Source organism: Spea bombifrons, chromosome 1, assembly GCF_027358695.1.
Source record: "Spea bombifrons isolate aSpeBom1 chromosome 1, aSpeBom1.2.pri, whole genome shotgun sequence".
Taxonomy (NCBI): Eukaryota; Metazoa; Chordata; class Amphibia; order Anura; family Pelobatidae; genus Spea; species Spea bombifrons.
The window spans coordinates 18,628,446-18,652,007 of record NC_071087.1 but is presented as its reverse complement, the minus strand read 5'-3'; the positions used below and the strand labels follow the sequence as shown (position 1 = coordinate 18,652,007).

At 37.2% G+C, this 23,562-nt stretch overlaps 1 pseudogene; it reads left to right on the top strand.

The window, feature by feature from the left end:
• Nucleotides 1–12,494: 12,494 nt before the first annotated feature.
• On the top strand, nucleotides 12,495–12,673 carry LOC128468765 (uncharacterized; annotated as a pseudogene).
• The last annotated feature ends 10,889 nt before the right edge of the window (nucleotides 12,674–23,562 follow it).

The window sequence follows — 23,562 nt, the reverse complement described above, 5'->3', positions numbered from 1 at the left end:
GCTTAGTTGGTATATTGTTAACAACACAAACATAGCTGGCAAGTTTCCAGGGCATGCCTGGCATATATATATAAATATCTAAATATATGTTGTATAGTCTCTCATAAAATCATCTACAAAACTGGATGATATCCAAACTCATACTTATTTTTAGTACTAGATCACAATTTACTGTATTTGTAATAAATCAAACAGACTATCTAGTTTAACTGAATATTGTTTTGTTACTCATTTTTTCCATAAGAAGAAAAGCAAGATTTAGTCAATTGAATAATGCTATTACATAGAGTGAAACTGGCAATGCTTTTAGCTTGAAAGCTACATCTAAGGCAGAGAATTAAACATCCATCTCCTGGTTGGCAGCAGCTATTGGGCATGCAGCCAGTTCCATTGAGAGTATTATAACAAATAGTAGTCTGCTTGATTAATTCTCACTTGCTAGAGATAGCATAACATAAAGACCTAGCATAAATAACTTTTTTCCTTGCTAATTTTTATGTTGCAATAAATTATAACTATGTTTAAAACTAGCATGACCAAAAGACAAAAATAGTTCTATTAGCAATACTCTAATATGTGTTACATATTACACATAATTTCTACACTCTTTGCTTTTTAGATTAACAACTCAATGTTTTTTCTATTATGTAACATATGTTAGCTTAGGAACTTAATCACTAAACAAGCAGCTAGTAGGGTTATTGGGCATTTCACATCAGCAGATTCACAATGCTTGATTTATTTTGAACTTCTACGGCTGTTCATTTTTTGCCCATTCGTTTTCAGGCAACAAATTTCGTTCCCTGCTAATTTGGTTTGGCAGAAAATTCTGGGGACGAAATGACAAAATGGCGGTGCTGCAGTGACATCCTCCAGTCGGGGAGAGGACGTCAGTGCAAGTGCCGCCATATTGCACACCAACATTTTTGTAGAATTTTCAATTGTATTAATGGTGTATAGAATTCAAAAGAAACTCAATGTTGACTTTACATATATGTAGACAGAAAGATACATCAAGAAAATGAAAGTGAAAACACTTACCAACCCAAAAGACCCTGGACAAAAAAATTAGAAATACCAAGTAAGGAAATGCTGCACTGGGAAGGTTGTGAGGACATTTGTGAATTGTAATATTGCATGCATGAAGTCATCAGTAATGAATAATTCTAATCCTTATCCCTCAGTTGTTGATATTAACAATCTAATATTTTTTAGATTTTTAGATCCCAAGTGCACAATTATGTTTCTGTCCACATTAAACTGCAGTTGCCTAATACCTATTCATCTAATTTATATAAAAAAAAACATTTGCCTGGGGAAATTATTTGCTTACCATGGGACTGTCCACTAATTTGTTGTTTTTTGGGCCACTTCACATTTTGACATTTTGAAATAGTAATTTTTCAAATAAATGGACCCCGATAAGGATCACTGAGGCACCCAAGAACTAAAAAGGTTTGGTACTATGTAAATAGCTAGTATTTACTGACTCTAGATTTACACAGTACTTTCTAATAACAGTTTCATAGTAAAGTAGGTTGAAAAAAAGACATATAGTCCATCAAGATCAGCCATGCCTTCTTCAGGAATAAGAAGAATAGCTGATACAGAAGAAGGCAAAATAACCCACTGAGCTGTCATGTCAAAGGGCAATGAGACTCATCCTGGGGCAATATTACCTTACCTACTTTTAGTCATGATAACCCCAAATGTATTTCATATCTAGAAAAACAACCAAATGTTTTTGAATTTATAGACTGAAAAATTACTTCAGATGGCATTATCAGGTCGCATCCAGGCTACTGAGCTGCATGTCTTTAATTTACCTTGTCTTGCTACTGTTCCCCCTTCGCTGTAATCCATTCCTGGATTTCCTCATGCTCTGTTCTGTGCTTCGGATTCCTTGATTCCAGTTCTGCTCTTTGCTTCAGCTCTGTTCCCTTTATAAGGTGTGCCCCACATGTTATGTTTGTCTCAGTCTGCATGTATGTCTTTCTGATATGTGTTTAGTGTCAATGTTTAGTTTGTTTAGTACTTCAGTAGGCAGGGTTTAGTGCTAGGACCCACCGAATATTGGAGTGCTTTGGCGTAGTGGTGGGCTTAGCATACTATGGCCATAAGATGTGACTAAATCTCCATTTGTTATCATATAGTCCTAGGCTAGTCTTGTATTTATTGTGTGTAGCCTGTCCCTGTAACCTGTATTCCTCATTCTGCAACCTGCTTCTACTCCTCTAGCTCTGTCCTGCCTTTTCTGTTCTTAGCTCCAGATATCTCTATATCCTGTTATCTGTACTGCATACCTCCCACTGCTATTTCATGGTCCTGGTATGCGGCCACACAATCCTGATGGCCCAACACACAGGGAAGTGTGGTTACTCTGCATCTGTTCCTGTGTCTCCGCTCTTGCACGGTGACTCCTGCAATTCCATCTTTGGGCGCTCTGGGTCGTTACAGTCGTCTGTATGGACCCAGCATGTGACAGGCAGTCTATTCCACAATTTAACCTTTTCAATGTTTAAGCTCCTTTCTGACTGGTTCCCAAAACTGCAGAGCATATTCTAGGTCCGGTATAACCAAAGATTCATAAAGAGTCCTGTACATTTCTTCTACAATCTAATGATTGCCTAAGAAGAAATGTCAGGTTTTGTAATCTATGGGTAATTGTTTATGCTATAAATTGATATAATTAGCATGCCACAAACTGTAACATCAATGGCAACAGAATTGAATTTATCTCTTGTCAACAAGGTAAAATAAACTTTTGTTTTTATAATGCATTTACAGTAGGCAGAAATAAGAATATAAATGAGCAAAATAAGGTGCCTACGCATTTAATGAATTATTATAACATAAAAAAACAATAGTGACACCAGGTGCATAGCTTAATTAAGAACAAAATGTAGACAAAAGATCCAGTGCTGCTCCACTGGGCGAGTGTGTGGCGCTGTTAGACAGCGGCCCACCGGGCATTTGTCTAGTGTGCCAGATGGCCAGTCCTGCTAAACACACACACACACACACATATATATTGTGGCAATGTAATGGAGTCTGTCTATATCAGTGGCAGGTCTGAATGCTCAATATTCCCAGCATGGGAAGCCTCCATCTTGGAGACTACCTATACAAAATTATTCTCTCTCCCTAAGCAACTGGCCAGCTAATCCAGTCCCAGTCATAAAGTAGTTGCAGCACAACACACGTTTGTTTGGACCGTACCCTTTAGTGCAGGTTAATTGGATCCACCTGCTGACTTCCAGCAACTAACCCCCTCATGCTAGGAATATTGAGCGTTCCAACCTGCTACTGATATAGACAGACTCCGTTACCTTGCCACAATATATATATATATAATTTTTATTTTATTACATCATGAATGACCCAACTTGCCTAACTGTACCCCTGATAAGTTCCTTAACCTTAATGAGGTTTTAGGGTAATTTTGAATTGAGTGTTTTTATTTAAATAAATTAAATAATAGTTAAGTTTTATAAATGTTAACTGGGACACTGCTAGCTTTAATTTTACTAAAATTGAAAATATGATCAGACCTCTAAGGATAGAAAACGAGTCTCAGAACGCACAACAAAACTTTGTTTTTGATGCATTAGTAAGTACAAACAACAATGCATGTAGATTTCTATTAAGCACATTTTATCCAAGAAAAATATCAATTCAGACAACAAAATATGCTTAAAAATATGTTTAACAATGTGGCTTTTTGCAGTCTATTAATATCCCCTCTTTCCCTGTCTTGCTTTGAATGTCTACTTTGCTATCTATGTGAAAGTATATAATGGTATGGTTTTAATGGACTTTCAGCAACAATTGTGCATTATTCAAATAATTTCCTTTAATATTTTCTTGCATGTGATGCATGATGTTAGTATAACACATCTTCTGGTAAATGTAAACTTGCATAGTATGTGAAAGAGTATGCTACAGGACATGAGGCTTCTTTTTAATCCCTTAAGGACAATGGGCGGTCCCAAAACCCATTGAAAACAATGCATTTTGAGCCCGTACATGTACAGGCTTTGTCATTAAGGGGTTAATATGTTTGTAAAATCCCCATGTTCTGCAGACATAATTGGCAACATTCAATGTTTACTATTAAAAAAAGCAAACATTTAGCACACATCCAGTGAATACCATTCACAAAACACCATAAGACAAAACACTAAGGCATAAATATTGGCCATATATTGCTCAGTCCACCACTACATCAAAGTACCTGAAGTTTGGCGGGTTCTATTTAATTCTTCATGGCTATATTGCTTGCCAATGAGCTGAGTCAATGGGACTGCAAGATCTATGCCACTGAATTCTTTCTTTGCTTTGTGTATTTATTGGTCATTATCAGGAATATAGGCAAAGTGTCTGTACAAGGACACTGGTATCCATCATTAAATTGTCCACCACAGATCACATTAAATGCCCACCATGAGAAATGATGGTGCCTACCCCTGGTTATTATACATTTATCAGCAACCTAGGAATCTGTATGTCTATTATGCTTTTTAGGTTGTCGGCTCCTTTTACTGTATATTTTTTATGTTTGCTAATTTGCATCCAGGGAACATCCAAGAAGACCAAGAGAAGTTAGGAATGTTAGCGTGTGACTTCAGTTTAGTTAACCCTTAAGCTTTACTTTCTAAACAGATCTCATAGAAAAACGTAAAACAGTGGTAAATTTTACAGTGGAAAATCAAATCCATCCTAATATGTCTTTCATCTGCTATCTTTGTTTATAATACAGTATTTTTATACACCAATATAGCACCCAAAGGCATTCCTTATGTATTGAGATTGGAGAATTCAGTTAAGTTGGCCTCAGCAGTTATTATCCATAAGTGAATTTTGAGACAATCATTGTCTCAACAGCAGCAGTCAGGCTTGCTGTATATATTGTCCCTCTTAATATGTGCATTTGTACATTGTGCTGGTGGTGTGGGACATCCTGACACTGTGATCAAGCTTAATGTATGGTATGGTAGTTAGTTCCCATATTGATGGACCTTGAAGCAACAAATCTTTTCACACCAGCTTTTGCAAGAACTAGATGTGTCACAGTGTATTCTAGTGATAATCATCTTTCCGCTAACTGAAATGGAGAGTTTGAATAAAGCTCACTCACATGTGAAACTGGTAGATCAAACCATAGAATAATTCTAATAAGGCAAATGTGATTATAGATAATCTGATCTTTTCTCTTTTTCTGTTCATTACATAGAGTGCCCTTTTAGGTAACCTTTTCAAAAGTTTCTTCTTCCAACATAACTGATAAAATATGTTTTTTTCCACAATTTTTGTTTACTTTAAGGGTGTTTTTACTTGACATATGCTTTCATTTGCAGTCATGGCAAAAAGTGGATATGCAAATGAAAAGGCATACACACAAGCCATAGAAAGTGGTGTATCACATATAGGTATCTACAGGTTTTTTGCTCCAATAAGTGCAACTTAAGGTATTGTACCTACCATGACCTTTTGATACCTTCATGCATTGCCTCCATTGTTACTGCTAGATTGGGAACATTTAGAACATATTGTACACCTCTTTTGAACATTTTATCCCATTGCACATTAGGCAATATACCTAGGAAACAAACCTGAAAACATTCTAAAGCAAACAATTTTTTTATCGGAAATATATTTGCCATCTTTCCTGCATCTGCTGTGAACACATGTTGAGTAAGAATATGCTTAAGCATAATTGGAGTTTAGTGCAAAATCAGATGATATTTTCATGACTTCAGTAGACCTGATTTCGGCAAACATGTTTAGCTGGGTGCATTTAGTTTGGGTACATTCAATTTGTTTTATGAAGCACATAATAGCTTATGATTGGAATTGACAGTTCATCTTTGTGAAATTTGTGTTGCTATATAATATATGGTTTTGATTGTGTACCCTATGAAAATGTCTTTTAAAGTCTTTTAAATCTATTAGACTTGTAGAAACACAATTTTGTCTCAATCAAATCTGTTACCTTGCCTTCAGAAGAACATAATGTACCTTCAAAATGTTTTTGTGTATATTATACGGAAGTAGGTCTAGCTAAAATTGTTACATTTGTCTTAATATTCTGACATAATGCGGGTACTTTTTTAGAATGCAAATAAACATTTTCTAAAAATCAACTGAATTCCAAAATATCCTAAAACGTATGCAGTGCGATGGGATTATTTTAAACACATTGATCTGTTGTTTAAAATATAATTTGCATAATATTGAATAATAAAATCACGAAATTAGCCATTATCAGCCCAAAATTCGATGGTTTTTTGTCTCTAAGTAACAAGTTTTCATGTTTTGAATGTATTTCAAATCTAAATACAAACACATTGTAAACACAGAAGGCTTTCATGTAGGCTTGTGATAAGAGATTCCCTCCATGGAATTCCCTCTCGCCAACAAATATCTTTATCCACTATATCACACTTTCATATCTTCTCAACAATATTTTTTTTACCTTTCACTAGCACTCTATAATGTTTAGAGCCTTTAAGTTGTAGACAAGCAGGCTACTCTAGCTGCAACTCCAATTTCAGACTAAAAAAATCCCTGGTGCACAAGCAAGTTCCTCAATATTTATTGCAGATGGTTCTTCTTCTTATTTGGTTACAAATGAGCACTTTAGATGCCAATATGTCACCAAAGCTTAGAGTCTGAGGTGATTGGATGTAGGTTGGAAAATGCCAACTGAAGTTTTGTATATTTTCTATAAGATATGATTTATGATACAATATTGTAGCTTTAGTATTTACAAGGGATATCATTTACATACCTTAAGATAATTATTTACATCATACTGAGAATATGTGCCAGTTTCTTCACATCGCCAATAAGATTTTGTTCGTCAAGGTCACTAATATTCCTATTGCTATTATCATAACCACTTTAGTAGTCATATTGGAATATCCTATAATATTTGCAGATAATGCATTAAATAACTGAGAAAAAAAAATGCTCAACTGGGATCCTTCATTAACCTATAGACTGTGTAATTCTATCTTAACGTAATAATTACAAATCAACAGGATTCCACATGAAACACAGGGGGATATTTAATTATCTCTACTGAGAACTGTTACTTCCAACAAAATACTTTTAAGGCTTCTTAATTTAATAGTGACAATATTTACTGAACATCACAAGGCCCCCCAGAGTGCCATTCTTTGTCAAATGCAAAGCTATTAAAATAAATAACTAAGTAATGGCATTGGCTTTTGGTAGGTGAGTACTGTATGCATAACATCATCATTTCATACAAATGGTATGTTGTATTGAACAAAAATAACTATGAATATTAAAATAATAACGAAACACGACTGTGAACCTATTACTGTTTAATACAATACTGTATTATTAGGTAGTATAAATATGGCCAACTTTAAGTCTCAATTAGAACTCAAGGAACTCAGATGCAGGGAGGTTAAAGCAGACACATCTGGAAGGTCCAGATGACCCCGCATCAAAACCAGATAACAGTCCAATCCAAATCACCAGACCAAAGGACAGACCAGAGGTTAAAGCCAAAGGTCAAAAGACAGGTTAACTAGGAGTAAGTCCAATTAAAAACACCAGATAAGGGGTAATCCAAAAATGCCAACAATGCCAAGACCTGGGTGAGGTCCACACAAATTATCAAGAGGGATAATCCAAGAGTCAAGAACAAAACAAAGCAGGTCAAACCAGCAACCTGTTTGGTGCACTTACTGGGTATAAATACAAGCTATATGTAAACCCCATGTTTTGCAAGCAAAAGGTTGCAGGGTCAAGTCCTGCACATCCTGACACCAACAGTTGGATAGCACTCATGTTACTTTAAAACAAATTAAATGTTGGCCCTAACCTAATTTTTATACCACCTACAAATCACTCTATTACATAGTTAAAAATAACTACCTCAGTGTTATTAGAATTCAGATTCATCAGTAGTGGTTTTGAAATCATCATAGTATTGAAATGTAGTTAAATATTCATGAAAACAATTGTGAAATGTACTCTCCCAGCTGCTACTTAATGGTTCATTACCAAAGTCTACTGGGAGATGGTCTGAAGTCAGTATCATTGATGAAATATTACAATTAACGATAAAATACAGTGTTCATTCATTCGATTAATATTGTTCAGTCTTCATAGATGGGTATGAACATCACAGGAAAGATCTGTCAGTGCCAAACGACATTCAATGATATTGGGCAGTCTGCATTTTTTATTCACTGAAAATTAGATGATTAGGATTACTTCAATAATTCTTGGTATATATCTATTTATATCCAAGTAGAAAAAAAAGTGGGAAATTCTGAATGTTGATGTTATATGGGCAGTGCTCCAATTCAATGATATTGATACACGGCTGCCCAAAAATCAAATAAAGTCAAGTAAGAAGCTTGTACATTTTATACAGTTTTCTAGCAATTATGAAAACCTTTTTATTGGATTTTTATTTCCTACGGTTGTATATTTCGTCATCTCCTTTTCAACTAAAATATTTTACTATGCCTGATTTAAAACCATTAAGAAGAAATGTTAGCATAGCTTGATATCATTTTAGATAATAAGTAAATTATGTTTTAAGTTAGCTGTTCAAACACTGCCACTGCATTTGCTCATTATACCTTCTAAAAATGTATATAATCTGAATCATGAACTCATTTTCTTTGACTGTTATGTATTTTGACATTACATATGCAGATACAATCTGCAATCAAAAAAGAATCTTACATGCAAAATGTCAATTTGCAAATCATGTCATCGGTTTTGTGAGCATCCCAGGCAAGCAGATGCTTGTGAATCGAAGCAAAGTGTTAAGCTACGGCTAAGTTTGCTATTTTCCTACTATTCAATACAAATGCTTACTATATATAGACTATATATTAGACTCGGACGCCGGCAAACTCTTCGTGTTCATCTTTAAGGAAAAAAATCTTTTTATTCTATGAACAGGGAGGCTGTTTGAGGCTAGGATGTCACATGGAGGTTGTTTAGGGCAAAGAAGGGCCCCAAGCCCTATGCTTCCAATCTGGGTGTTGGCCAGGTCCTGTGAATGCAATCTCGGTGCCAGGGCTGACATGATACTAAAGGGAGGGGGGCAATATGCAAGGGGGTGTGGACATTAATTCATTAGGGGGTGCTGGCTGGGGGCATCACATAAACCAATACTAAAGGAGGGGCTGCTTGGTGGAATAAATATATCTACTGAGAACTGTTACTTCAAGCAAAATACTTTTAAGGCTTCTTAATTTAATAGTGACATTTAATGAACATCTCAAGGTCTCCAAGTGTGCCATTCTTTGTGAAATACAAAGCTATTAAAATAAATAAGTAATGGCATTGGCTTTTGGCAGGTGAGTACTCTATGCATAACATCATAATTTCATACAAATTATAAGTTGTATTGAGCAAAAATAACTATGAATATTAAAATATTAACGAAACAATATACTTTGCCAGTGCTATATAGATGTAATATGATTATGATGAGTATCAATGATAATTTGCCAACATTTTAATCTAGATTTTCGTTACAATTAAGTAGCATTGACTGTGAACCTATTACTGATTTAATATAATACTATATTATTAGGTAGTCTGGATATGAATCCATTGGACAACTTCAAGTCTCATTTAGAACTCAAAGAACTCAGATCCAGGGAAGTTAAAGCAGAGCTGGGCCATCACATAAATCAATCCTAAAGGGAGGGGCAGGCTGGGGGCATAAATACACATGGTGCTGGCTGGGGGCAATACACAAGGGGCCAAAAGAGGAGGTCAAAGACGAAGTACTGTGGAAAACACTTGTTTTTATTGTTGTAGCTTAGCCTGTCTGGTTACGGGTGTTGATGTGGCAGAGCCTGTCCTGATGTGCATGTTTGGGTGTCAGTGTGGCAAAGCCTCTTCTGGTGTGTATGTGTGGGTGTCGGTGTGGCAGAGCCTGTCCTGGTGTGTGTGTGTCGGTGAAGCAGAGCCTCTCCTGGTGTGTATGGCTGCGTATCGGTGTGGTAAAGCCTGGCCTGGTGTATGTGTTTAGGTGTCAGTGTGGCAGAGCCTGCCTTGGTGTGTGTTTTTGGGTGTTGGTGTGGCAGAGCCTGTCCTGGTGTGTGTGTGTGTGTGTGTGTGTGTTTGGGTGTCAGTGTGGCAGAGCCTGTCCTGGTGTGTGTGTGTTTGGGTGTCAGAGTGGCAGAGCCTGCCTTGGTTTGTGTGTTTGGATGTCGGTGTGGCCGAGCCTTTCCTTGTGTGCGTTTTCAGTCATCTGTTTCCTGGCTAGTTGAACTATTTAATTTTTACTTATCCAGAGATAAAACGCCCTCCTGAATTTGTAGTCGCTTCAAAGTACAAAATTTTCTAGGCCCAGAAATCAGAAAAGTAAAGGTTCTGTGTTATTTACTCTATTTAAATATGCATATCTTATTAAAAATGATTAGTGGCACTAAATTGTGACTTCAGGCATCACATGTATGATTACTTTTTTTAGCGTACTGATGTACTCCCAATTCCTCTACATGAGATTCTATCCTATATTATCTGCCGAGCACTGATGTCATCTTTATCCAGTACACATGGATGCCGAGGAGTTAAGATTCTGTCTATTTTATTTATTTTCATAAAAAGGCCCATCAAAATCCTCAAATCCTCAAAGAGCAGCTGCCCTTTGCCATTCATTCTTTAGTGTGAATGCAGTTATGTCAATGCTGCCGCTAACTGTTACAGTGTTATATATTTGTTTAATTCAACACTGAAAAAATGACACTCTGCTACAATGTAAAGTAGTGAGTGTACAGCATGTATAACAGTGTAAATTTGCTGTCCCCTCAAAAAAACTCAACACACAGCCATTAATGTCTAAACCTTGGCAACAAAAGTGAGTACACCCCTAAGTGCAAATGTCCAAATTGGGTCCAAAGTGTCAATATTTTGTGTGGCCACCTTTATTTTCCAGCACTGCCTTAACCCTTGTGGGCATGGAGTTCACCAGAGCTTCACAGGTTGCCACTGGAGTGCTCTTCCACTCAAGATGATGACATCACGGACCTGGTGGATGTTAGAGACCTTGCGCCCCCCCACCTTTTGTTTAAGGATGCCCCACAAATGCTCAATAGGGTTTAGGTCTGGAGACATGCTTGGACAACCATCACCTTTACCCTCAGCTTCATTAGCAAGGCAGTGGTCGTCTTGGAGGTGTGTTTGGGGTCGTTATCATTTTGAAATACGGCCCGGTCACCGAAGGGAGGGCATCAATGAACTGTAGCTACCCAGTGCCGGCAGCACTCATTCAGGTCTATACCATGACACTCCCACCACCATGCTTGACTGTAGGAAAGACACACTTGTCTTTGTACTTCTCACCTGGTTGCCGCCACACACACTTGACATCATCTGAACCAAATAAGTTTATCTTGGTCTCATCGGACCACAGGACATTGTTCCAGTAATCTATGTCCTAAGTCTGCTTGTCTTCAGCAAACTGTTTGTGGGCTTTATTGTGCATCATCTTTAGAAGAGGCTTCCTTCTGGGACGATAGCCATACAGACAAATTTGATGCAGTGCGCGGCATATGGTCTGAGCAGTGACAGGCTGACTCCCCACCTCTTCAATCTCTGCAGCAGTGCTGGGAGCGCTCATACATCTATTTCCTAAAGACATCCTCTGGATATGACGCTGAGCACGTGCACCCAACTTCTTTGGTCGACCATGGCGAGGCCTGTTCTGAGTGGAACCTGTCCTGTGAAACCGCTGTATGGTCTTGCCCACAATGCTGCAGCTCAGTTTCAGGGTCTTGGCAATCTTCTTATAGCCTAGGCCATCTTTATGTAGAGCAACAATTCATTTTTCAGATCCTCAGAGAGAGTCTTTGTCATGTTGAACTTCCAGTGACCAGTATGAGAGTGTGAGAGCAGTAACACCAAATTTAACACACCTGCTCCCCATTTACACCTAAGACCTTGTAACATGAGTCACATGCCACGGGAGCAGAAATGGCTAATTGAGCCCACTTTGGACATTTCTACTTAGGTGTACTTACTTTTGTTGCCAAGGTTTAGACATTAATGGCTGTGTGTTGAGTTATATTTGAGGGGACAGCAAATGGATACTGTTACCGAGGCTGTACACTCAATACTTTAGATTGCACCAGAGTGTAATTTCTTAAGTATTGTCACATGAAAAGAAATAATAAAATATTTACAAAAATGTGAGGGGTGTACTCTGTGTAGGACAATGTACATGAACTCTTTGTTCTTTGGAGGACTGTTCCCAAGGAGATACATCCAGCTAATCAGACTGGATCAAAGCATTTGGGTTTTGGAAGAAACAGAGAAAGGAATCTTTTTTTGGCCTTCCCAGTCTGTATAAAGCCCAGAAAAGCAGACCATTATAGACGGTGGACCCCTCGATTGCATTACATACTTCCAGCAGGCTACAGTAGACACTAATTGCAGCGTAATATCTGGTTCCATTGCTTGGATTTATGTTTAAGTTACCCTGTACCGCTTCTTGGCCTTTTGGCTAAGATCAAGTGTAGTACCCTACGGGAAGGGTGGGCAACTTGATCCTCTGGCCTTAGGGCCTGAGGTAGCTTGGAGCCTGAGGTGTATACTTGACCCCCAGAGTAGTCCTGCGTCACTTTGACAGCCTTGCACTATCGTTGTGGATGTGATAATGTGTCATGATTTATGCCTAATTTTGCAAGTTTCAAGCAAGCATTACATGTTTTTATTCAACTTGCATTATTTAACGTTGTAGGCACTCTCATCCAACTACAGTCAGGTTAGTTAAGGTGCAAGTTTTTTTTCCACTTGACTAACTGCTTTAGGAAATAAACTTAAATAAGGCTTTTCACTCATGTACTCCTTTCCTACTGAAACCAAGAAGTGCAAGTGAGAAAGAAACTATATGCACACAGTTATATGTGAGCTCCCATAAATTCAGGGGGGTTGCAGGAGCCAATTGTATGTATGTTAGCAAAACATCAGTGTTCAATAGCTTGTGCATTTGGATTTGTATGAATTGCAAATGTAGCGAATTTTGGCAAATTTGACGATTCTTACAAAGCCACAAAAACAAGGCTATATACCCCACAAAGCGGACAGAATTTTAGTCTGTGAAATTTACGGGCCCTTTCACTCACACTCATTCTTGTTCATTCTCTTATGCTTTTATCCTTCTCTGCCAACCACTTCCGTTTCTGCATGTTCTTGGTCTTCATCTTCACCGAAAGTGCCATGATTTTGATGGAAGTTCACCAATGGCGCTTTTGGTGATGTACTCTCACCTGACTAAATAATTGTACATAACCTGGCACCAACTTCCACTAAAATGGCGGCACTTGCGGTCACTGAAAGCAACATGATTTTGGCGGAAGTTCACCTTAGGGAGCTGCCCTGGAGGATCAGATGAGAGGACATCACTGGAATAGCCACCATTTTGGCAGAAGCTTGAGCCAGGTTATGTCCGTGAAGACAAAAGAAAAAAGATAGAAGATGAAGAACAAAAAGATGCAGAAGCAGTCTGCGGAGGCGGTCTGCAAAAGCGTAAGGCAGAAATGGAAGTGGTCAGAAGAGAATGTAGGAAACATTTAGAGTGTGAGAGAGCGAATGAGAGTTAATGCGGGCACCAGGTAGCAATATTTGTTCCCGAATTAAAAATACCCCACAATTTTCATCTGCACTAAATGAGCAGGGAACATATATCTTTGCACAAAAAGGAATCCAACAAAAACAAACCAAAAAAATGCGTCTGAATCCTTTTTGGCCCATTTACACGTCTAGATTTGCATGCAAAACTGGACTCCAATATGCATTTAACATGAAAAAATGGTTGTGTGGACTTTAACAATGAAAATGGCCATGTCTTCTATGTGAAATGCATGAAGAATGAGAGCATTTATAAGCGCTTAGGTTACAGTTTAATTCCAACAGTAAAGCTAAAATTGAACATTTCATCTCAAAATCTGCAAGTGCAAAGTAGTTTTAAACATCTCACATGAGGTTAAGGTTGCAGCTGTTATTTAGGGAAAATAAATTGCTGTAACTAAAAATCAAATGCAATTTGCTGTAACAAGTATAAAAAATAGATAAAAAATTGCAAACAGCACTTATGACATAATAATCTTTGATGATTTTAAAAGTCAGTACATGAAGTATTAGTAAAAAGATGGTAATTAAAGTAACATAAATGCAATAAATAAAGGTAAATGACATATATTATATTATATAAAATATTCATTCTGGAACCCCAGGGTCAGGTGCCTGGATATGAATACGGTCAGATAGCTTAACTCATCCTCTATGAAAGCACACAGAGTCTTCTGTATTTTCTTTTTTGGGGAAGTCACAGAAATAAAGGCACTTGTAGGTTGTACAGTGTTGAGAAAAAGTGCTTCTTTACAAGAAGCTGTTTTGGGGAAATAAAAACAGATTGCCTTGCAAGAGAGAAGAAAATCAGAATTAACAATCAGTACTCACAGAGGCTGCTGAGATAGAATACCCACAGGAGAGATTCCAAAAGGAACAGGAAAACACCCCGGACAGAATAACTTACAAAAAGAGAAAGGGGAGGAGGAATAGCCTAATCTCAACTATGAAGGTTGCCAGGGGGCGACCAGCTACTGACTGGGAGAAAGGGGAACAATAGAATATAGAAACATGTTCCATGAAAATAAACTGTCATTTATTTGTATGACTAATGATGTGCTAAGCAAAAATATTGTAATAATAATAATAATAAAAATAACTATTGATTCTAATTCACATGGGCAAAGGGGAGCAAATCAGAGGGTAAGGGCACAGGTAACTTTTTATATGTATGTCACTATCTACCTAAGTGTCAGTTTCCTAAGTGCTAATAAGGGATTCATTCCACTGCATACTAGTGTGGCTGATCCATCCTTCATAGTGGCACTTTTACCTCTTGCGTGATACACGCTAACTCCCTCTAGATTGTAAGTTCATTTGAGCAGGACCCTCCTCACCTGTTTTTCTGCAAGTCAAATTGTTATGTTATATATTACTATCTAAAACAATAAATAATAATAATAAAGTCTTTATTTTTTGTTTTTATACACTTTTGTTTCTTTCACATTAACTTCACATCTTATTTCAAGAATCTTCAGTTTTTAACTTTGCTCTTTACAGCTGTCCAGGTTGCTCCCAACTAACTCCTAGAAAAGAGGGAGGTGATTATGCCACTTTACATATTTCTGGTCAGACTTCTTCTACAGTATTATGTACAGTTCTGGACACCCCATCTCCAGAAGGATATTGCTACATTGAAGAGAGTTCAGAGGAGAGCTACAAAAAATGGTAAATGGTTTGCAGGACAGAAATGTTCAGGAACCTTAGGAGATCTTAATATGTATAGCTTGGAGAAAAGAAGAGAGGGGTGCAATAGAAAAATGTAAATGTCAAAGTACATTTCAAAGGAGGAGCAATGTTAGAACAAGTAGTCAAGAAATAGAGGATTAGAGGCTTAGATGTAACGTGAGGAAGTTTACTACTTTACTGAGAGGGTAGTGGATGAATGAAACAGTTTCGCAGCAGAAGGGATGGAGGCTAATACAGTGAGGAAATTTAAACAGGCGTGGGATAGACATAAAGCTATCCTCACTAAAGGACCTGACCAAAGACTGATAGGAGTTTAAACCCCTTACATCAGAAAAAATGGGCAGACTAGATAGGCCGAATGGATCAAGTCTTTCTTCAGTTGTTTTTTATCATATTAGTTAGCCTTCTCTTTTATTCACACATGCACACTAGTTAATCAGCACTGTACCTCTTTAAAAGCATGACAGATATCTACACATGGGAGCCCTCCAGGTTTGGACCAGAGTGTCCAGGTAGAGCAACCTTAGGTCTTCTGGTCAATTTCTTCTTTGTCTGCGCAGGTGAGCGGTGTTTGTCCGTGCCAGCTCCATGCCCACTTCCTTTTACTCTTCTCCACTTCCACCATATTCCCAATCCATTAAGGGTCATCTGGTGTTAACTCATATATGTCTAGCCCGTCCCTCTACAAAGCCTAGGAAAGCTCCAAGTTTGCAGATTTCCAGTGATCTAGAAACACTTTGTTTCAATATTTTTAAAGTTATGGAGATATTCACTGTCAATGGACAGACTCCCAAATGTAGCTAGGCATATGGTTTTGTTTCAGTGGTTTTCTTTTTAGCCTATCATGAAAATGATTATTTTAAACACTGGTAGATTTCTTTTTTATACCATTTCTCCCAACAGAAAATGCTGTTCTGTCAAAACAAAAAGTGTTTAGATGGAGACACACAGGTGTGAATAATTTTCAGGAATATTGAAAAAAGTGTCATTTCTTATTTATTTATCAAATTACCGACTGATTTGTTAGAGATAGCTCTGAAGTTTTATTCTGTTGAAATGTGTCAAGCTTTTTCTAGTTTCACAAATTATAATTTCACATTGGTTCCTTTACAGTTTTGAATTGTTAAATAAGTTAACATTATATTTATAGTTATAGTTTGTGTTTTACTATGTGTGGCCATGGGGCAGTTTCACCCTTTATTATTCCTAAATCTCCTTTTCACAATGCATATTCAAAAAAATATACATGAACTGATGTATTTATTTCAGTATAATCTTTAACGGGACACCCCAGCCTTCATATAAGGGACCACTGAGGAGACTACCATAGATGTTACAGCACCTGTAAACTTACATCTGTGAGAAGCCGAATAGTATTTAAACAGAATACAGTGCAAGAATGTAAGTATACATGGGATATGTATGAGGTTATTCTGAACATCAGACTTGTGCAATTCGGATTTGTATGAATTGCAAACTTACCGAAGCTCTGAAAATGAAGCTCTTCTAATTGTAATAGTGATGTCTAGTTATCTGCTTTTCAGGTGGGGCAAAGATTTCCCCTGAGGTGAAGGGATAAAGAGTTGAACCCTTTATAATTAGAATTTGTAATACCCTTTATTCCCTCTGTAGCCCTGTGTTGTATTATTTTCAGTTCCAACTTTATCTATCTTATCTCGACTCATCTCAAATCAAAAATATAAGGAAGTGAAGCCGAGTTATTATAAAGTTAACACTGATTACCTCAAATTATATATATATATCTATATCTATGTTTATTTGTTTTGCACGTGGCAGTTACTAAATATTTTCACTTTTTACAAAACACATGCAAAATTTTGTAGAATTGCTCTAGGGCTTCATGGTAATGTCTTAGAAACTATAGCATGTTATCATGCTGAGCAAATGCATATCTTAAGATCGCTTGACTAATAATACTTTACCTACTTTAAATATGTTTAATATATACTTCAGGCAATATTCTAAAATGTATCACTATAAAATGTCCCTACATTATTATAGCCCATGCATTATCAGTAAATTATTAAATAGGTCTGAACCTTCACTATTTTCTGTTAGCATACTTGCACTAATGGGGTTGTTATGCAGCAAAACTCTAAACCAATATATGTCCCATATGTGCTCATTACATCATAACATAATTACTAGACTAAAATGAGAAACAATTATCTGAACTGTGTCATAAAAGTTTGATAAAATCATGGCGTACTCTCAAATCAACCTAACACATTTTTTATCTGTTTTTAAATTCCCATGGAAATAAATATTGAATGAAAAAGCAATGCTGATAAACATAGGAAGCAAAGTAACAAATGGTAGCTTTTTGTTTTTGGTATAAGTTGGCCAGGTAAAATATTGTCTTGACATTAATGTCCTCCTGTTCTCTGCCTACCTTTGTGCATTAGGTTACAATGTTTAGTTCTGTACCTAAGCACCACCAAGTCCATGGACCAGCAATGAGCAAAAGAAAAAATACGTTATTACCAACCTTCTCCCTATGTATGAAGAGGTAACTTAAGTATTTAATAATTTACCCCACTATAGTTACTTAGGCAGGGGTAGAATGTTTCTCCCTCAACTTAACATCATCAGGAGTTGGGTGAGAAGTAATAGTTATCATGATAATCAGGAGTATTTGCATTATCATACCCAGCCAAATAGATACCTGATGTCTGTATCACAATGGAAGTGGTTTGCACAATGTTTCTCCTTGTGATTCATGGCAAAGGCTAAATAACATGTACTTGATTCTGGGCTCCAATGAGCCCCAGTCATTGTGCTAACAGAGAAACTCTTCAGCACAGGGCCGGATTAAGAGCATCATGGGCCTGGTGCCGAGGATTTTGGTGGGCCTTTTATATGGAAATAAATAAAATAGATAGAATCTTAACTCCTTGGCATCCATGTGTACTGGATAAAGATGACATCAGTGCGAGGCAGATAATACAAGATAGAATCTTACGCACACACAAAAAAAGTCATCAAAAAAAAATTTAGTACCACTGATCTTTTTTAAAATAAAAGTAAAACCTTTACTTTTTCTCTCACAGATTTCTGGGCCTAGAAAGTTTTGTCCCCTGAAGTGACTACAAATTCAGGAGGGCGTTTTATCTCTGGATAAGTAAAAATTAAATAGTTCTATTTATTCCTACAGAATCTGAAGTGCCGGGAAACAGATGGCCAAATATATACCGGGACAGGCTCTGCCACACCGACACCCAAAAACACACACCAGGACAGCCTCTGCCACCAACACCCAAACATACACACCAGGACAGTCTCTGCTACACCAACGCCCAGACACACACACACCAGGACAGGCTGTGCCATACAGACACCCAAACACACACACCAGGACAGCCTCTGCCACACGGATACCCAGACACAGACACCCGGACAGGCTCTGCCACACCGACACCCAGACACACATATCAGGACAGGCTTTGCCACATCAACACCCAGACACACACCAGGACAGGCTCTGCCACATCAACACCCAGACACACACCAGGACAGGCTCTACCACACCAAAACCCCAACACACACACACACCAAGACAGACTGTGCCACACTGACACCCGCATCCAGATTTGTGTTTGTGTTTTTGCCCCTTTGGTATCCCCTTATGTTTATTTATGCCCCCAGCCTGCCCCTTCCTTTAGTATTGATTTATGTAATGACCCCAACCCAGTGTATTAATTGTGTATTAATGCCGCCAACCCAGATAAAATGCTGCCCTGCAGTATAGGGGATGTATATCTAACTAAGTGGTTCCCTTCCATGAGTCTATACATCCCCTATACTGCAGGGCAACATTTTATCTTGGCTGGTCTCAATATGTATACAAAAAACAAAAACTGTCTGCGCTTCTTACCCTAATAAAGTTGGCAACAAATATATAAACATAATATAAATGAGAGGTTTTGCTTTGGCCAATTCATATAACCAAAACCTCTCATTTATATTATGTTTATATATTTGTTGCCAACTTTATTAGGGTAAGAAGCGCAGACAGTTTTTGTTTTTTGTATACATTGTACAGCCAATACACTGTTTTTGCAGCATGCTTACACCTGTTTGGTAGGCCTCGTATTATACATTTGTATTATTTGAGCCTGTGACTAGCTTAGTGCACCGACATTTTTTCTTTTCCCTGGTCTCAATATGTAAAAGGTGATGTGGTCACTCAATTTTTTAGGTCACTCCTAAGTTAGTATATAAAATATATTAGTTTATAAAATTAATTTAAGAATGCATGTTCAGGGTTTATACAAAATTAAGTAAAAAGTAATTATGTAATTGGATACTATATAATTGAAAATACCCTCCAAGTATTCCTTTTGTAACAGCATCATAAAATATTCATAACCTAATCAAAAAGGAACAGCTCCCCTCTTCTACGCTTAAGTGTCTCTTCTTTGTTTTTCTTTTTTTCTGCATTTCTTTCTCTAGAAGAAGAGCACACAACCTCCCATTAAGCTCAAGTCGAGTAGGCTTACATCATGTTAAAGGTTTACAGATTGACAGAGGATTAACTAAAATCTTACCTGCTAACACACTATACCTTCTATGTACTTCCGCTTTCTTAAATATAGATTTAAAAGATATTTTTTTCTCTCTACAATGAATAAACAGTCTAAAACTAACCCTAAAATATAAAACAAATGAAAAACAGAGGAAACAGAACCTAAGCGCTTTCTAAGTAATAGGTATGTCATGCAAACTGCCTATATTTAAGTATTAACTTCCAATTAGGGGCACTCATGTAAGATCAAGGGGGAAATAAGAGAAACAACAATAATAGTATAGACTGTAATGACTGTTCAATTAATCTATATTTCAATCATTGCACTCACAATAGTGGTGTGGGATTTGTTGATAGGCATCTCCATAGTGCGACGCTATGAATACATGCACACCACTACTCGCCACACAATGACGTACACGGTAGTAGCAAGACGGAGCTGCATAAGAAGATGATTGCACTGAAAATAATTCATTTTCATACTTCCTGAGGAAGCCGCTGTAGGCGAAACGCGTTGAGGACTTTGAGGACTTTTTCGTGTAGAGGACTTATATATATATATCTAGAGGACTATATATATATATATATATATATATATATATATATATATATATATATAGATATTTATCTAACACTTTATAGTGTCTGTATTTAATTTACATATTCTAGGGCTTGTCCCATAATATATTTAAATTGATTATTTATGATATTAGGACTTCATTTAAGGCTGGTCCCATAATAAATTCTACTTAATATTTTTATGGCACTGGCACTTTATTATGGGTATATCCCTTAGCAATTGCTCTTTTTCAACACTTACCTGTGGGGGGATATCCCATGAAGACCGATCCCTATTTTTGGCAATTTGGTGTATAAGTCCGACACCACTAAAATAAGTACTGGGAGACCGGAAGAATCCCTGAACATCTTGGAAATCTCCTCACTCCAACTCAAGGCGCATTCGCACATTGTTCTGGTGTGCATCATATTGTGTGAGTTCAATATTATTATTTTTTATCATACATCGGAAGAATATACTGCACCATTTGTTTTCGGTCTCTTCTGTTCTCCTTTACCCAGATTCAAAAAGATACAGAGAAAAGCCTCAATAACACAACACTATTGTGAGTGCAGTGACTGAAATATAGATTAATTGAACAGTCATTACAGTCTATACTATTATTGCTGTTTCTCTTTTTTCCCCCTTGATCTTCTTTCCCACTTGATCCCTTAATTGAAAGTTACTCAAAGTGCTATTCAACCTTTGTGGAGAGTTGTCATAAGGTGGCAGCTGTGAGACAATAAGGGAAAGTACTTTTCCATTCATTATATATTTTTTAAAATGTTTCACATTTGATATCACTTGATTTTGGAGACACTGGTACTCTCACTATATATTTATCTACTATATTTAAGTATTAGTAAGGGACATGAACAGCATCCATGCAGGGTGTCTTCAAAGGATGGCAGATGTCCTGTTCTGGGTGCTACACAATTTAGCAGACCTAGCTTCTTCAGAGATATGATTTTAGAAATATGGTTAAGTTTCTGAAATAGAATCATAACATGAAGATGTTCTGTGTGCCCATAGAATGATAGAAAACATGGCAGGAGGGCTTAAAAAGGGTCTGAACGTGATCACTCCAGAGTTATTAACACCTGAGGTACCCTAACAACAAAATCTGAAATTTTTGAGATATCAGGCAACCGTTTTCTGTCGGGCTGTATGACAAGTCATTAAGAGTGTTATAAAGTGCCTGGGCTAAATGTTCCTCTCCCGTGTAACTCCATATGGACGGTCTCCAAAAGACAAAGGAAGAAGATTTCTATAAAAAATGGGAATCTGAGAGAAAAACTTTTTTTGATAAGGGACTTTGACATCTGGAAATTGCCACGGATAATTCTTATTTTATGTAAGTTTTATCTCTGTTTATTTTATTATTTTTTTTTGTTAATTTTCATGTGTTCTCTTTATACCGTTTTTGATAGCACTGTGACTACTTTTACTGTCTTTGTCTAAACTAAACTTGAATTCTTAGCTGTTAGCGATAGCACGTTACCATTTTTCTAATTTGCACATTTTACATTCTAACCATCTTAGGTATTTTTTAAAACTTTAAATGGAAATTCATGGGGGCATGGAGTATAGTTTTGGGGTTTGGAGTGTATGTGAGATGTAAAAACTAACAAAAAAATTAAGGGGTTACTGGTTAAATATGAAAGTTAGTATAAATAAAATTCAAATTCCAGGAGGAATGGGACCCCCATCCCATTTCCGATGGGATAGGGGTTGACATACTTTGGAAAAACAAAGAAAGTTTAAGCATTTAGTTGGATTACAAAACATTGTTGCTGCTTTTAACATCAATGAACTTTTAGACATTTCTAATGTAAATATGTGTAGTATATGTATGTATTTTAAAATTGAAAAAGCCTAACTTCCACATTCTCTGTGTACACCATTACACTGTTAAGGAAATTTAACTTTACTTATGTATTAAGGCTACTTATACACCGATCAGCCATAACATTAGGATCAATGACAGGTGAAGTGAATAACACTGATAATCTTGTTATCATGGCACCATTTCATCCTCAACATTGATGTGTTAGAAACAGGAAAAATGGCCAAGCATAAGGATCTGAGCGACATTGACAAGGGCCTAATTGTGATGGCTAGACGACTGGGTCAGACTATCTGGAAAACTGCATCTCTTGTGGTGTGTTCTACAGTGGTCAGTACCTATCAAATGTGGTCCAAGGAAGGAGAAGTGGTAGATCGACATTACGGTAATGGACAGCCAAGGCTCATTGATGGATGTGGGGGGCATATTTGTGACCTTGTGGTCAAATTCAACAGACGAGCTACTGTAGCTCAAATTGCTGAAAAAGTTAATGTTGGTTCTGATAGAAAGGTTATGGTCAGCTGATGGAGGCCTATACCAATTGGCCAAAGGTTTTTACAACCTGGGCTCTGTTACTGATGGAGCATCTGTGGGTAAGGGCACAGGTCTTGTCCCATTGAGCAAGGGTAAGAGGCAGTTTTAATGCAGACTTACATTTACCGACAAAGTCAGGAAGGGTTGGGTTTAGAACCAGTAGGAGAAATGTAATGGGCAGATGAATATTCTGTTGTACAGAACTCCTCAAATGTTGTGAGGTTTCTGGAAAGCTGGTGCTGTGGGACAGAGTGGAGGATCCGAGGCTGCAGAAATAAAAGGGTTGTCTTATGATCTCTGGGGAAAGCCGGATTATGTTTAATTGGGGTAACTGGGGAAATGAAGGAGGAAAGCTGGGCCCTGTGGGAGAGGGAGTGTCAGACTTGTAGTATAGCAGAGACAAAGGTTTTGTGGGTTGCTATTCTTCTAGCATTGGATGGGGTGAGCCATGTTATAGTACCCATGGGGATTCTAATACGCAGGAACTCTACCTCTATCCATTATCAAAAATCTCCCTTCTCCAAGCTTACAAAGGCTACATGAACCAATTAACAACAATCAGCGACTTAATAATTGATATATAATTGACATAAATAACTATGTAGATCATTTTGGAAATCATACTTGTATATCTATATACAACTTTATAAAAGGCCAATCATTTTGTTTTGCGTAACTTAAGTATACTAATCCATTGTGTAAGTTTTGCTTATAAATTGTTTTGGTCAAAATAAAACCTAGGAATGG